Source organism: Bos mutus, chromosome 23 (assembly GCF_027580195.1).
Source record: "Bos mutus isolate GX-2022 chromosome 23, NWIPB_WYAK_1.1, whole genome shotgun sequence".
Classification (NCBI taxonomy): Eukaryota; Metazoa; Chordata; class Mammalia; order Artiodactyla; family Bovidae; genus Bos; species Bos mutus.
In genome coordinates, this window is record NC_091639.1 from 18829506 (window position 1) to 18843794 (window position 14289).

At 39.7% G+C, this 14289-nt stretch overlaps 1 protein-coding gene across 2 annotated transcripts in view; it reads right to left on the reverse strand.

Moving 5' to 3' along the window:
• The window catches only part of KIAA0319 (KIAA0319 ortholog), a 76112-nt gene extending 61823 nt beyond the window's left edge, over positions 1 to 14289 (reverse strand). Inside the window, exon 1 of one of the 2 annotated variants that reach the window (XM_070360987.1) lies at positions 13965 to 14289. The gene's annotated coding sequence lies outside the window, so the exon portion shown is untranslated. Of the gene's footprint in view, positions 1 to 12127; positions 12197 to 13964 lie in introns of those variants that run through there. The other variant, XM_070360988.1, reaches the window with a different exon arrangement.

The following is a 14289-nucleotide window of genomic DNA, read 5'->3' on the forward strand; positions in this document are numbered from 1 at the left end:
GAGAGATCTGACAAAATGTGGTCCACTGGAGAAGGGAATGGCAAACCACTTCAGTATTCTTGCCTTGAGAACACCATGAACAGTATGAAAAGGCAAAATGATAGGATACCGAAAGAGGAACTCCCCAGGTCAGTAGGTGCCCAATATGCTACTGGAGATCAGTGGAGAAATAACTCCAGAAAGAATGAAGGGGTGGAGCCAAAGCAAAAAGAATACCCAGCTGTGGATGTGACTGGTGATAGAAGCAAGGTCCAATGCTGTAAAGAGCAATATTGCATAGGAACCTGGAATGTCAGGTCCATGAATCAGGGCAAATTGGAAGTGGTCAAACAAGAGATGGCAAGAGTGAACATCGACACTCTAGGAATCAGTGAACTGAAATGGACTGGAATGGGCGAATTTAACTCAGATGACCATTATATCTACTACTGCGGGCAGGAATTCCTCAGAAGAAGTGGAGTAGCCATCATGGTCAACAAAAGAGTCCGAAATGCAGCACTTGGATGCAATCTCAAAAACGACAGAGGGATCTCTGTTCGTTTCTAAGGCAAACCATTCAATATCACAGTAATCCAAGTCTATGCCCCAACCAGTAACGCTGAAGAAGCTGAAGTTGAACGGTTCTATGAAGACCTACAAGACCTTTTAGAACTAACACCCAAAAATGATGTCCTTTTCATTATAGGGGACTGGAATGCAAAAGTAGGAAGTCAAGAAACACCTGGAGTAACAGGCAAATTTGGCCTTGGAATACGGAATGAAGCAGGGCAAAGACTAATAGAGTTTTGCCAAGAAAATGCACTGGTCATAACAAACACCCTCTTCCAACAACACAAGAGAAGACTCTATACATGGACATCACCAGATGGTCAACACCAAAATCAGATTGATTATATTCTTTGCAGCCAAAGATGGAGAAGCTCTATACAGTCAGCAAAAACAAGACCAGGAGCTGACTGTGGCTCAGACCATGAACTCCTTATTGCCAAATTCAGACTGAAATTGAAGAAAGTAGGGAAAACCACTAGACCATTCGGGTATGACCTAAATCAAATCCCTTATGATTATACAGTGGAAGTGAGAAATAGATTTAAGGGCCTAGATCTGATAGATAGAGTGTCTGATGAGCTATGGAATGAGATTCGTGACATTGTACAGGAGACAGGGATCAAGACCATCCCCATGGAAAAGAAATGCAAAAGAGCAAAATGGCTGTCTGGGGAGGCCTTACAAATAGCTGTGAAAAGAAGAGAAGCAAAAAGCAAAGGAGAAAAGGAAAGATATAAGCATCTGAATGCAGAGTTCCAAAGAATAGCAAGAAGAGATAAGAAAGCTTTCTTCAGGGATCAATGCAAAGATATAGAGGAAAACAACAGAATGGGAAAGACTAGAGATCTCTTCAAGAAAATCAGAGATACCAAAGGAACATTTCATGCAAAGATGGGCTCAATAAAGGACAGAAATGGTATGGACCTAACAGAAGCAGAAGAGATGGCAAAAATACACAGAAGAACTATACAAAAAAGATCTTCATGACCCAGATAATCACGATGGTGTGATCACTGACCTAGAGCCAGACATCCTGGAATGTGAAGTCAAGTGGGCCTTAGAAAGCATCATTACGAACAAAGCTAGCGGAGGTGACAGAATTCCAGTTGAGCTATTCCAAATCCTGAAAGATGATGCTGTGAAAGTGCTGCACTCAATATGCCAGCAAATTTGGAAAACTCAGCAGTGGCCACAGCACTGGAAAAGGTCAGTGTTCATTCCAATCCCAAAGAAAGGCAATGCCAAAGAATGCTCAAACTACCGCACAATTGCACTCATCTCACACGCTAGTAAAGTAATGCTCAAAATTCTCCAAGCCAGGCTTCATCAATATGTGAACCGTGAACTTCCTGATGTTCAAGCTGGTTTTAAAAAAGGCAGAGGAACCAGAGACCAAATTACCAACATCCGCTGGATCATGGGAAAAGCAAGAGAGTTCCAGAAAAACATCTATTTTTGCTTTATTGACTATGCCAAAGCCTTTGACTGTGTGGATCACAATAAACTGTGGAAAATTCTGAAAGAGATGGGAATACCAGACCACCTGACCTTCCTCTTGAGAAACCTGTATGCAGGTCAGGAAGCAACAGTTAGAACTGGACATGGAACAACAGACTGGTTCCAAATAGGAAAAGGAGTACATCAAGGCTGTATACTGTCACCCTGTTTATTTAACTTATATGCAGAGTACATCATGAGAAATGTTGGACTGGAAGAAACACAAGCTGGAATCAAGATTGCCAGGAGAAATATCAATAACCTCAGATATGCAGATGACACCACCCTTATGGCACAAAGTGAAGAGGAACTCAAAAGCCTCTTGATGAAAGTGAAAGTGGAGAGAGAAAAAGTTGGCTTAAAGCTCAGCATTCAGAAAATGAAGATCATGGCATCCGGTCCCATCACTTCATGGGAAATAGATGGAGAAACAGTGGAAACAGTGTCAGACTTTACTTTTCTGGGCTCCAAAATCACTGCAGATGGTGACTGCAGCCATGAAATTAAAAGACGCTTACTCCTTGGAAGGAAAGTTATGTCCAACCGATAGCATATTCAAAAGCAGAGACATTACTTTGCCAACAAAGTTTCGTCTAGTCAAGGCTATGGTTTTTCCTGTGATTATGTATGGCTGTGAGAGTTGGACTGTGAAGAAGGCTGAGCGCCAAAGAATTGATGCTTTTGAACTGTGGTGTTGGAGAAGACTCTTGAGAGTCCCTTGGACTGCAAGGAGATCCAATCAGTCCATTCTGAAGGAGATCAGCCCTGGGATTTCTTTGGAAGGAATGATGCTAAAGCTGAAACTCCAGTACTTTGGCCACCTCAGGCAAAGAGTTGACTCACTGGAAAAGACCCTGATGCTGGGAGGGATTGGGGGCAGGAGGAGAAGGGGACGACAGAGGATGAGATGGCTGGATGGCATCACTGACTCGATGGACGTGAGTCTCAGTGAACTCCGGAAGTTGGTGATGGACAGGGAGGCCTGGTGTGCTGCGATTCATGGGGTCACAAAGATTCGGACACCACTGAGCGATTGATCTGATCTGATCTGATCTGAATAACTGAAAAGAAAAAGAAAACTTTCTAATTCCAAACTGCAGACTGGATCGATAACATCTATTTCCCCTCTTTCTTACATTTCTACTGAAAAATGAAAATAAAGGGGAAAGGCGGCAGGACATATGAACAGATGGGAGAAAAGAAACCATAAAACCATAACATTGGAAAAATAAGAATGAGAACTACTAACAGACCAGAAACTTCAAAGAATTCCTGGAAGATAGGAAGCAGGTGGCATGGAACCGAGGAGATAAAGGAAACCCATTCTCTAGAAACTGGGGAAGCACAGGACTTTCAGGGGGCACTGGAGGAGCCCTAAGCCCTGAGCCCATGAAAGCCAAGACAAGATGGGCCAATGTACAACCTCTGTGAAAGCCAGATCTCAAGCTTATGCCAGGAATCTTCTCTCTTAACAAAGAGAGACCTGGGACTTCCCTGGTGGTGCAGTGGAGAAGAATCCGCCTGCCAATGCAGGAGACACAGGTTCTACCCCCGATCCAGGAGGATTCCATGGGCCAAGGAGTGGCTGGGCCCCTGTGCCACAACTACTGGCCCACACGCTGCAATGATTAAAGCCCGTGCAGCTAGGGCCTGTGTCCACACGAGAGCCACCGCAATGAGAAGCCTGTGCACAGCAACAAAGATCCAGTGGAGCCAAAAATAAATAAATATGTAATTTTTTTTTTAATCTCTAAAAAAAAAGAGAGATTGGTCCTCATAGGGTGTCAGTGGCAGCAGAGGGCCTATGAAAAAAGCAGAACCAAGAGAATGTGAAGACTGTCCTGGAAGGAAACATATACCATTCCCAAGCCATGTACCTCAAGAGCAGAGCTCTCCTCCTCATGGCTACCTGGGGAGTCCCTACCCACCTAGACTGGAGGGAAATTTTCCCACTTTTCAAGTCGTTGGCTTTCAGTGCAAAAATGTTTTCTGAGCAACCTTACGTGTTCCTGTAGCCTGGAAGTTCTCTTCTTTAAATTGTTTTAATATGTTGTGTTTGACTCAGACAAAAGTTCTGAAGCATCATCATCCTGGAGGGGCTTAAAAGCCTGCCCAGGTCCATAATGATAATGCCTTGTCCATTCTATGCACCCATCAGATGATCATCATAGTGGTTATTTACTGACTATAACCCTTGCTTTTCACATCTGTGTTAGTTTCCTGGAGGTGCTGTTATAAAGCACAGCAAACTAGGTGGTTTAAAACAGTAGCAATTTATTCGTTCACAATTCTAGAGGCCAGATGTCTGAAATCAAGGGGTCACAGCCCCGCTGAGACTCTGGGGCAAATCCCTCTTTGCCTCTGTCACTGATATTCCCGGCGTGCAACTGCCTCATTCCGGTCTGCGTCTGTTGTCAAATGATGCTCTCCCAAGCTGCCTCTGTGTCCAAATTTCTCTCTGCTAACAAGGACACTAGTCGTACTGGATTAATGATCTCATCTTAGCTCAGGTACATCTGTGAAAACCCTATTTCCAATAATGTCACGTTCACAGGCACCAGGAGCTGGGACTTCACCTTATCTTTTGGGGAGGACACAGTGCAACACACAACACCATCCTTTGTCCTTTTCAACAGAAGGGCTTTTTGAAATGTTCCTACTTTGTCCCATCACTGACCCCACAGAGTACCTAAAACAGACAGCATTTTCTAAGTTTAAGGGTGGACCAAAAAAAAAAAAAGCCAACTATTTTACAGGGAGAAGAAAGAATAACTCAGGTCTTCACACACTGGGGATTTTCTTTCATCTCTGCCCAAAGGAAACCAGTCAAGTCAGAACCAAGGTAGGATGAATGGTAAAGGACTTCAGGGTATTCCAATCCAGACCATGATACACTGTAGCCAGAAGTTACAGACATTGCATGGTGATGGTTTATTATGGCTGCTGCTAGTTTTTGAAATGAAAAGCCAGAAGGAGCTATGAAAGATCAACTTCGTGATGAAACTGCTGTTCCTCCGCGGCTGCCATTTTTCTGTGCTAACATTTCTGATCAAAGGGAAAAGTTTGTTTTTTAAAATGATATATTACATAAACCCAGGAGAACTGGCTTTTATTACATTGTTGTCTGTGTCTCCAACCTCTGCCACACTGCCCGGATGGAGGCTGAGTGAATAAAATAACTCGTTTTTTAACTACGATGACCAAAATGTACACTAAAAACACTGCAATCAAATCACACTAATGAATGGCTATTTTCTCTTTCCAGGCTCTCCTTCCATTTATTATATATACATGTACTTCACCAAAGCTATTCTCTTAGTGAAAAATAGCTGTCATTTTCATTTCACATTCTATCCCTCATTATCCTTCATTGCTACTTTCTTATTCATTATTCTTTTCTGTTATTTTGCAATATCCCATGGAGGTGATTATTATAACTGACTTCACCATTTCCTTGTGAAAGTGAAAGTGTTAGTTGCTCAGTCTTGTCCGATTCTTTGGGACTCCCATGGGCTGTAGCCCACCAGGCTCCTCTGTCCATGGAATTCTTCAGGCAAGAATACTGGAGTGGGCTGCCATTTCCCTATTGCTGGATGATTGGTTGTTTCTGATATGTGGCCTTTATCAATAATGGTGCAGTGAAATGCTTCTACAGGCTCAGAAAGAAAACAAGCTCTAGCATGTCTGCTTGAGGGAAATGAAAACAGCTCAAATGGGGCCTCATTTCAAAGACCTCAACGGATCTTCTGGACAGCATTTTCCTGTGGGCTATTCAGGAACAGGCTGTGTTTATAGCTGGTCCTGTTTGCAGTTAACTGGCTAGCAAAAGTAGGCTGGTAAACTCTAGCTTTTCAGAGCCAGTGAACTCAAGCAAGATAAGCTGTATTTTGCTATTTCGACTTAGCCCCTGGGAGCTGCTGGAGGTGCTCTATTTGTCATATTATTCTTATACCATCTGAGCCTCCAAGCTTTATCAGTCACTACTGTGATAAAAGCTGTCTTTGCTGAGGCAGTCTTTATCCACAGGGGTGACTGCAGGCCCTGGGCTACCATCTGAGCATCTTGCACTCAAGGAGTCAAAGTGACACTAGAGAAGAACATGGTGATTTCCTGGAAGTAACTGGATAAAACAGTCAAGAGAACCATTCAAAGGACGGGTGGCTAGTGAAAGGCTGTATGTGAGGAGAAAGAAAAGGTAAAGAGAAGTTATATTTACTTAGGTACTGATTCCTAGAGTAAACCATCTTTTCTGAACTTCTGGAAATGGACACACTGTCTCAGGGTCCTCATATTATAAATAACACCAGACACTGGTATTCCTGGAGATACTATTCCTACATTAAGGGAAAATGTTTCAGAAGGTGAAACCTTGAGTGTACATCTTGGAGCTTTAAATAGTCTCCCTAATTATGGGAATAGCTTAGCTTTCAGTTGGCTCAGCATTTTTGTTTCTCCCTAAATTTAATTCTTACTAATGGGGTCAACACTGCTTTCTAAATAAATGCTTTGTCTTGTGCTCTAAAAATTAAATCATCACCTTTAGAGAGCATGCACGAGGCAAGGCCAGGAAGAGTACAGACACCATCTGCCACCCACTGTAGGGGAAAATCCAGTCAGTGCTCAGCGATGTTTAAATTCAGATACTAGAGGTTTTGTGTGTCAACGACAGTGAATCTGCTTTATGCCAAATTCTAAAGACAGGTGATGATTACCAAACTTCGGAAACTGGCAAACTGTTCATCAATTCTGAGACTGTTCATGCCCTCAATTCTATTAATATTTATCAACATGTCTATAATTAGCTGGTCTAAGAGTTCTTTACACAACAAAGATTTACTATATAGAACAGGGAACTATCTTCAATATCTTGTAACAAACTATAGTGGAGAAAGAATTGAAAGAAAAGATTCAAATCACTTTGCTGTATACCTAAAACTAACACAATATTGTAAATCAGCTATACTTTGTTTAAAAAAAGAAGAGTTCTCCTTTAGAATTTAACTTTCTGGAATTAGGTAAATAATTATTCATTTATTCCCTATGAAAGAAAAGGAATAAAATAGAAAGAAGGTAGAATATTCTAGGTTAATAATCTATCCTATTAATAACAAGAAAAATGGTTTGTAATATTCATCATCACCATCACAATATAACAGCCATTGATAATAGTCCTTTTATTCACAAGGCAGTTTTACATACTATTTTCATATTATTTGAAGTTCCCACTAAGAATCTGAGAGAAGTAAGACAGATACGTGTCATCCACAAAAGGTATATAGAATGTTCTGGTTGAATTAGCTGAAATTCTGTGGTTTATCAGTCAGAAGTTAGTTTCCAGTTTCTCCAAAGCAAGTCTCTAAGTATCAATGGGTAAGGAACACAAAGAATGAAAAAGAGTCAAGGTTGCTTTCTCCTGATCTTTTTCACTTTTAACACTGCCTTTGCCAAGGCAGTTGATAAACTCTTCATGAGTCACACTCCTTCACCCTGGACCTGCCTGAGCCTGGAGAGAGGACTTGAAGATTAAGCAGCTCAGAAAGTACCTGTGGAGGAAGCTTCAACCCGCTGCTCTTGCATCTACAAAGGGCTCTCAAGGCCTCAGATCTTCACCAACAAACCAAGGAAGAAAGGTAGTGGAGGAAGCCCAGACATGATTAGATGCCAGGCCAGGAAGGTAAAAACTTCGCAGTGTTTCAGTAAGGTAATCTATGGTCTGAATTTCTCCATTGAAAGAGGATAAAGTAAAACTAGTCCTAGAAAAAACCTGTGCTAATCTACACAGAGGATTACCCAGGAATTTACTGGCAACAGAGATAATGCCTTACAATTATAGTATAAAATGATTTCCTAATAGGCGATCAAGCAGAATTAAGGGAAACATGATCCAAGACTGGTTGGTAAACCACAGGATGGGCATTCATGCAGAATGGCGAGTGAACAGATTCTGTGATGCTCCAAAGGGTAGACCAATAAATAGGAGGGAAAACAAGCCAAAAAAAAAAAGGAAAGAAAAGTCAAATCGCTCTTTTAATAATGTTCTAAGAATCAGATTATTAAGGAGACAGTGAAGAGAATACACAAGATGTTTCCTCATCATTAGACACATCAAATTAGTGAAAGAAATATCAGCACAAGGGTTACTACAACCAGGCTGGTGACGATCAGCAAAGTTCTTTGAAGCAACAGCATCTCTATAAAGCAGACAAATACACAGATAGAGCACTAATTAGAGAGATCCCATTGCTAGGCATGGCCAGAAGCATTAAAATATGCAAAAAGACTCAAAATGTGAAGAGAATCTATTAAAATACAATAAGAAAACTCTACTGGGAGAGAGAACAGGAGATACAAATACCAGGGGAGGGAAACCTTGTATAATCTGAAAAGACAATAGACATTAAAGATAATAGTACTGTTAACAAAGAAACAAAAAATGAACTAAAACTCAACAGATGGCTTTAAAGTACTTAACAAAATTCATTTGCAAAAAAACAAACAGGCAAAAGGATATTTGGGGAATAAAAGAAGAGGTAATGGTAGATTCTAAAACTCATTGTAAAATCAAAAATCATCTATTAAAATATATGTGCTAAAATGACTTTTTATTAGGGCTTCCTCTATAATGGGGCTTCCCTTCCAGTGGTAAAGAATATTCCTGCCAATGTAGAAGACACAAGAGACTTGGGTTCAATCCTTGGTTGGGAAGATCCCTGGAGGAGGAAATGGCAACCCACTCCAGTATTCTTGCCTGGGAAATCCCATGGACAGAGGAGCCTGGCGGGCTACAGTCTGTGGGGTCACAACAAGTCAGACATGACTAAGCATGCATGCACTACTCACTACATCTCTATAACAAACCAGGAGTAACAAAACAGTGGGATGGGAATTACTATTTAAGAAGTGCCATCATGATAATGAATATATGTTTCCAACAAGGAGGAAAATTTACTTGAATGTTCAAAAGACAAACAAAAAACTTAATGGGAATAGTTTTTAAAAAGAAAGAGAAGGAAGGAAAAGTACAATATTAGTTTCAAACGCAGGGACAAAATTAATTTAGATCAATTAAGGAATTAGATATTATCAAAGACTAATGCAGCAGAAAAGTAGCTGAACATCTATTGACATTATAAAATATTATGAGGAGCCTCACAAACACCACTGTAGCCTAGAAGAACTAATGCATCCTAGGAATAGGGGCTAGAGGAAACCAGAGGCATGCCATGACAAGACTGAAAGAAAACAGAGGAAGATGGCCAAGATGTACCTCTCTATGGGGACTTCCCTGTAACAACCTGGTACAACGCCAATTTATAAGTTCCATTTCCAGGCTAAGTGGACCACACATATACGTAAGAACAACAAAACTTTTTATTAACACAAAGCTAAGTGCCGAGGCAGAAGCAAAGCAAAAATCTGTTTAGAGGGACAGTCCTGGATACGAAGCACATAGAACTCCACCAGAAAAGCAATTCCCATTGAAAATGAACCACCGTAATAACAAGAGTAATACACCTTAGGGAACAAACCAGTACAAAGGAGAGGTGGCAGATGTTAACACATGAGAGCAAGAAACAGAAGTAAAAAGTGTACCAAAGAGACACTACAGAGTAAGTATGTTTGAAGTGGTAAAGCAGATTAAAGTGAAAAGAGGAGACAAAAATTAAAAGACATAGTTTAAAAGATGCAATCAGAAGTTGTATAACTAGAAATAAAGTCATTGGAGTCATGTCAATGTATGGCAGAAGCCACTACAATATTGTAATTACCTGCCGATTAAGATAAATTAATTAAAAAATAAAACTCAATGAAATGAAATGGAAGCTGTAACTCAAGAAATAACCTGAAACGCAATTCAAAGAAATAAGCTGAAAATGCAAAGGACAGAATAAAGTCCTGAAGTAAAAAAAATGGCCCAATATACGTCTTCTGATGACTCCAAAAGGAAAGAATAAAAAGAATTGGGAGGATTAAATAGCTATACTCCAAAACAAAATAAAATTTTTTATAAAAGAATTGTGAAGAAACAAAATGTAAAGAGAAAACAGCCAAGAAGGTTCTGGAATCAATGAAAGACAGAAATCTTCATATCCTGGAAGTACAAGAAGTTTTGAGCAGGTTGAAAATAATTCTATTCCTATTCTCCCTGAAATGAAACTGCAGAACTGGAAAGACAGAGATTAAATCTTGTGAAACCATCCCCATCACCATCCCCAGAATTTGTCATTATTCCAAATGGAAACTTTGTGCCCATTAAATCATAACATTAGCCACTCGTGGCAGTTTCCAGTAATCACTATTCTACTTTCTGTATCTATGAATTTCACTCTTCTAGATATTTCAAGTAAGTGGAATCATACAATATTGTCCTTTTGTATTTGGTTTACACCACTTAGCATATCTTCAATATTCATCCATGTTGTAGCACAGTTACAATTTCCTTCCTTTTCCAGACCAAATAATATTCCATTGTATATAAGGATCACATTTTGATTATCCATTTATCCACTGATGGACATGACACTGAAGATTCTGAAGCAGAAGTGTGACATGTTCATATACCTACTTTACAGTAATCCTAGGAGGGGACTGATGGAGGAGGCAATGGCACCCCACTCCAATACTCTTGCCTGGAAAATCCCATGGACGGAGGAGCCTAGCAGGCTGCAGTCCATGGGGTCGCTAAGAGTCAGACACGACTGAGTGACTTCACTCTCACTTTTCACTTTCCTGCATTGGAGAAGGAAATGGCAACCCACTCCAGTGTTCTTGCCTGGAGAATCCCAGGGACGGGGGAGACTCGTGGGCTGCTGTCTATGGGGTCGCACAGAGTTGGACATGACTGAAGCGACTTAGCAGTAGCAGCAGGAGGGGACTGTGATTATATTTGTGAACCAAGAGAAGATTTTGTTTCAAGAAAGTGAGAATAGTAAGAGGTCTAGTAAAATGAGATCAGAAGAAGTTTCTCCAGATTTGGGAGGAGCAGTTGCTGCACAGGAGTAGTTAGGAAATTCTGATATAAACGAGTGAAGACTAGTTAGTTAGCAGCATACTCCTAAATATGTGTGTCTTTCCCACAGGATAATAAAATGTTGAGCATTTGGCACCTAGAATTTGCATGTCTTGTAGTTTTAAGATAAGGAGGCTGAAGACACTGAATTAACAAAATATTTCAACCTCCTGATAAGTAGAAATACAATGAGAGAGAGTAAAGACAGCAATTTTATTGAAAATAAGTCATCTTAAGAGGTGGTTTTTGAAAACATTTTTAAGAAAGAAAACTATGTTATATTGACCAGAAGACATCCTACTCTTTATTTTAATGAGGGGGATAGAAAATAAGTGGTAAACTATGCTGATAATCACAACCTAAGAATAACAGGATCTTTATCCTAGAGAGGAGTAATACATACTTCCCCATCACATGAAAAAACATACCACACACACTAACATTTAAAATTTGTAGGTGGGGACTTCCCTGGTGGTGTAGTGGCCGAGACCCCACCCTCTGAATGCAGGGGACCTGGGTTCTATCCCTGGTCAGGGCACTAGATCCCATATGCCACAATTGGGAGCTTGCATGCAGCTAAGACTTTTGCCAACTCAAGGTGCAAAATTGAGTTAATTTACCCTCCATACTTAATAATTCTTTAAATTATAGCACAGAATAAAACTAACTTTGAAAATTTATTTTGAAATCGGAATTATCCTGTCTCTAGCTACATTGCTTAAATTAAACAGATGTTTCCTAGAATCCCTTGCTTTTATGAACTTAAGGAAAAGAATGCACAGCAGGCTAGACATAATACCACTTTCCAACAGGTAACATATTCTACCAATGTTATTTGGAAGGGATTACAGTACAACACCGTATCTTTAATCTATCTGTGTGTCATTTAAGAAGACTTATTTTGAAACCACCACCTATGGTTAAAAGACTCTGTCAAATGATGCAAAAATAGATGCTATTTTGGCCCACCCATATTTACTACTTAACAGAAATAAAGCTTCTCACTATGGAATTCACATGAATAGTGTCTAAAAATACACATTTAAAAAAAAAAATAGAGCAATAACTCACCAATTACTCCATGCCCATTACAGCGAAGCTCCTTCCTTATAGTATCAAATATAATTACCTGAAATTGACATGCCTTTAAGATTGTGATTATATTTATTATTGTTGTTGTAAAGATGCTACAAAGAAATATTTATGCATTTCTGATGATTTGATATTACAAATCAGAACAAGTTTTCTCATATTAAAATATTTCTATTTTTAGTGCCAAATTATCCTGAAGACATAGAAAATATTTTTTGAAAAGAAAACTTATGTTGAGAACAATAATAACAACTAAATTTTACTGAAGTGGGCTTCCCTTGTGGCTCAACTGTAAAGCATCTGCCTTTAATGCGCAAGACCTGGGTTCGATCCCTGGGTTGGGAAGATCCCTTGGAGAAGGGAAAGGCTACCCACTCCAGTATTCTGGCCTGGAGAATTCCATGGACTACACAGTCACAAATAATCAGACTCGGCTGAGAGACTTTCACTTTCACCTTTTACTGAAGTGTTACTGCATGCCTGGCAACGAGTAAAGAGCTTTATGTATATGTATTGTATGTATATGCATTGCTTTAATTCATTCTTATAGGAATTCCATTAGGTTGTTCCTATTATTATCCCTCTTTTACAGATGAAAAAATTGAGTCTAAGAGAAAGTTAGGAATTTGTCAAATGTGACACAGCCACTAAGTGGCAGAGCAATGACCAAACCCAGGCCATCGGACCTGGCAATCTACATCACTGCCCCAGAAATAGTCATGCTTGACTCTACAAATTTATTTAAAGAGAATGCATCTTCTCTGGTAGAAAAAAATGAAGAAAATTTAACAGTATATCCATTCTTTTACAATTAAAAATTATTGAAGCTCTCTTTTGACTGGTTTCATTGCATAGTGAGTTTGGCTGAATTATTTTTGTTATTCTGAAAGGAAATTAATTTCCTAAATTAGCATCTTAGATGGCAAAGGTGTGATGAATCTATCACCTGAGGTCCTAAAAAAGTCTTGATATATATTTGTAATTCTCTTTTTCAAATTTTTCAAATTCAAAGAGGAATTCAGCTTTCCATATGAAACAAAAGTCTACAGCTGAACTGATATTTCCAGTTTCCCTTGTCTATATGAAAAATCAGGTATAATAATAAGCACAAGATAAAATTTTACATTTGGCATAATTTCAGGAGTCTCCATGATTGTGGTCTTCTTGTAACGAACAATTTGAAACATCTGGACAATGAACATACATTTCAGGAATAAAGAAATAAACACTAACACTCCCTTCAAAATTTCTTGCTCTTTTGAGGGAGTTGTCTGAAATTGACTTTTTCTATTATTATCAAAGATATCATTCAATGTTTCTATTTAAGTACTGGAAAAAACACTAACATTTTACCCACAAACAAACATGTTTAGATGAGAAATCTAGCAACAAAAATGGATGAGTGTGTATATCATATTCTTTTCTCACTCCATATACTTAAGAGAAAGAATGATGGAAAGAATAATGACTTTCACAAACGAGGTTTATGCTCTTGATTAATAATATAGTGATGAATATCCATTCTGTAGAGGAAGTTCAAAGGGAAGGAAGAAAAAGCCATGAAAAGGTTTTTAGCTTCAAATTATGGTTAAGATACACAGACAAAATGAATTTAGCAAATGATAGTAAAGATCACATAAATAATACCAAACGAAGTTTAAAGAAAACCGATTCTACAGGACTAAGAAATGCAATTCACGAGATTGGGAAAAGATGCAAATTTTCTCGACTCCACCCTACTAAGAAACAATCAATCGGTGCAGCAATCAAGAATAAGCCCTTTCCTAGATGGCCAGAAGAACCTTAAGAAACTCACCTCCTAACTCAGGGCGTCTTGATTTTATTTTTCTTTGGCATAACCTGCCTACTTGCTGCCCTCTCTTCCCATTACTCGGCCAGAGGGTTGGGAAGGGGGATATTTTATCGAGGCGCTGCTGGCCAGGAGAGACTCTTGCCCAAACCGGAGACGGGATGAGGCTACTGCTGCGCTTGTACCTCCAGCAGTGACAGCGACTGTGGTCACCGCTTCTCTGCGCGAGGCCAGTCAGTCCCGCCGGGATTGGCACGGGTCTAGCCAAGATGCAACCAGGAAGGCCCCCGCCCGCCCCCGCTGCAGCTTCTGCTGGAGCTGGGATAGCGCG